The sequence below is a fragment of the Candoia aspera genome, chromosome 3 (genome assembly GCF_035149785.1).
Source record: "Candoia aspera isolate rCanAsp1 chromosome 3, rCanAsp1.hap2, whole genome shotgun sequence".
NCBI classification, from domain to species: Eukaryota; Metazoa; Chordata; class Lepidosauria; order Squamata; family Boidae; genus Candoia; species Candoia aspera.
The window spans coordinates 54300616-54303950 of record NC_086155.1 but is presented as its reverse complement, the minus strand read 5'-3'; positions in this window follow the sequence as shown (position 1 = coordinate 54303950).

Below are 3335 nucleotides of genomic sequence, written 5' to 3'. Positions count from 1 at the left end.
ATTCCTAGTATGCACATCTACACTATTGGCCAAGCTGATCAAGACTGCTAGGGCATTATAGTACCACCACCTTTGGTCTGGATGTTCCTTAAATCAGCCATGTTGTGCACTGTATAATGTAGAGCAGTGTTTCTCAACCTCAGCAACTTTAAGATGTGTGGATTTTAACTCCCAGAATTCCCCAGCCAGTGGGCTAGCTTTGTAATATTACAAAATGCATCAGCCTGAGACCAAAGCCAGGTCTGAAATGCTTTTTGGAACCCTAGGAGAGAGGGCGCCATCCAAATCTCTGGGGGGTGCTGTTCCAGAAGGTGGGGACACAACAGAGAAGGCACACTTCCTCAGTCCCATAAGATGACAACATTTAATAGAAGGGACCTGGAGTATACCCACTCTTCCAGAATTATTTCTGGAAATTTTTAACTGTAGCATTCAAGATACTTATTTTTTATATGCAGTGCTAAAAATGAAACCAAGGATTATCATACACAAAGTATGAGTTGAGTCAGATGTAACATGATGCATACCTTGGGAGAAAGGCTTAAATGGAACTATGCACTTTTACTGATTTCAGCAACATGATTATTAGAACAGAATTGAAAAAAAGGACCTTACGTTTACACGCATCTTTGCAACTCTCTCAAATTGACTTTTATAATTTTTTAGGATGTGCCTGTGTAGTGGTACAACTGAGACAAAAGTTGAAATGCGGGAGTTCTCAAATTCCTTTCCCAGAATCCCTCTGGGTCTATATTTTTTGTTTTGGCACAGCAGTTTCTTAATCACTGATACCACCACCCATTTTGGGAGGGGGTGCCCCATCTGGTATCCTCTCCCTAATCCTGGCAAATTAATGAGATACAGCCCCCACAACCTGTCTTGCTTTTCTAGCAAATTAAGAAGAAAAAGAATGAGGAAAAAAAAAACACGAATTCTCTAGCTACCTCCTGGCCCTGTACCATTAAGGGGTGGGGCTATGGGAGTCAATCCTTCTTTACTTTCCCCTTGGGAAATTGAGTAATCTCAAATAAACAAACTAAAGAGCTAAATAAATTAAAGCTTTATTTTTAAAAAGGAAAACAGGAGGTAAAAATCTGCTTTTAATTTTAAATAATTATATAAAAACTATGCTATAGTGGAGATAAAAAATATAGAGCTGCTCAAATTAGAGACAGCTTCTTAAAAGCATCTCAAGTAGAAAAATATAAAGGAAAACATATTGCTGGTCCACTCCTAATTAGTGAAACCTCCAGTGTAAAGAAATTCCAAGTGACATAAAATATACATATACTGAGCTTGTATAGAGAAAATCAATTATGACAGACAAAATAGCAGACTTCAGCACAGACAGTAACAGAAATCAAACTTAATACATAATTTTTAGCTAGACTGGGTTCATATATCTTAGGGTGACCTGATGGTTGAAGCTAGTCTCCTGCTTCAATTTTTTTTCAACTTGTACATTTTTCTTTTACTGACTAAAGAAATTTGTCTCCTTTTCCCCCACCTTCTTGTCCTTCATTCCCAGAAATACTCTATTTTAAAAGAACAAAGTATCTTGGGGAGAGGGGAATCTCTCTTCTGATAAGGTGACAGATGCCATGCTCAGATGTATATTCAAAGTTGTGTATATACACGTGAGCATCAGGGGTGCCAGGAAGGTTGAGAGAGTGGCGGATTGCAGCCTGCGCATTCTCTATAGCAGTCATATACGACATTAAATGAGAGCAGGGAAAGAACGCTGCACTCTTGATCAAAAAACAGAAAGGTGGATACTCCAACACTGATGCATTATATATAGAAGAATTAAAGTGCCATTATTGAATGATGTCACACAGCCAACCTATTCTTCTTTTGTGTTCATTAGGATAATACAGCAGCTGTGTTCTTCATACTAATGATAGTCCTGGCTCTGTCCTTCTCCATACAGGATGTTGCTTGCCTTTACTCCCCACTCCTCTTAGGTGCCTAAAATCAACTTGCTAGACTTGTTGTATCTCTTTTTATTCTGAAGATTCTAGCCCAGTTCCTTCTAGCGAGATTACCTACAGCTATTCCAGCACCACCTTACAGTGTTCCAGAGTATTTCCCTAGAACTTGGAAGAGCTCATATAACACTGAGTGGGTTGTGCTATGTTCAGGCTTGCAGGTTCTGTAAAATAAGTTTGCTCAGTTTTTTTAATCTCACCAGATATAGGATGGATTCGGGACCAGTAGGATAGTTTGATCATCTGTCTCCCCTCAACAGTACTTCGCCCTGAAAAAGCAAGGTTTGCTGGCTTTCAGGGATATTCCTATCTTTTGGATCCTTCTGATCCAGAGAGATCCTCTCCTTACTAGACATCTGGAGTTGACACCACTGTCCAAGCTTCTTTTTCACTATTATCAACATTGCCTTGCTTGGTAGGCTCAAAAGAGAGGCCTTGACGGAAACTCAATAGCAGGAAAGGACATAGAAAAAGTAAATGATAGTGATTTTGCTTAATTGTCATGATTTGGGGGGATTATTCCCTTCATGATTTTCAAAATCCAAGTGGATTACTCCCCCGCCTTATATATTCAAACCAACCTAGTAAGGATAAAATAAAGTAAGTCCTTTGATACCTAGCTAAAGTATTAAAAAAAAGAATGGAAAATTCTATGAATGAATGAATGAATGAATGAATATAAATAATGGATTCTCCAAGAAAGTGCATTGGAAACAATGCTTTTAATTTGGTCATAAAATATCAGTATTTTTTCAGCCTACTGTTCCAACTGCTATATTGAAAGAGAAGAGTCCCATTTCCCGTTCAAAGGCAGAAAAGAGTAGGGCCAAAGAAAACAAAACAACTGCAACAGTGCTCTGTATACAAAACTGTTTTCAGTTCCCAAAGGCTCACTGCCTAATGTAACCTTAGCTCCATTATTTACATATTCAGAGAAGCAAAACAGTGTTCACGGAGCTCATTCTAAACCCTGTTAGAGTTTAATTCAAACACCTGGTTAAAGGTTCTATAACTGTACACCTGCCCCACAATTTACTAAGGTTGCAATGGGATATTCTATAGCTCCATTTAACATGTGCATAATTTTGGCTCTGAGAAGTTGTAACTACAAAGAGATGACTGGAATACCACCAACCCTGGATACTCCTACACACTGCTAAATCAGCAGTTTGAATTCAGCTGAGAGCAGGGTACACAACTTCTTTTGAGCTGAGGGCTGTTACGTAGTTGTGGGTGCATAACAAATAAAAATACTACTACAATGACTTGGTTTTTGAGTGATAGGATAGGGTTACACACCAAAAACTGAGGGAGGCAAGACAAAGTAGTATGTGCAGCCAGGACAAA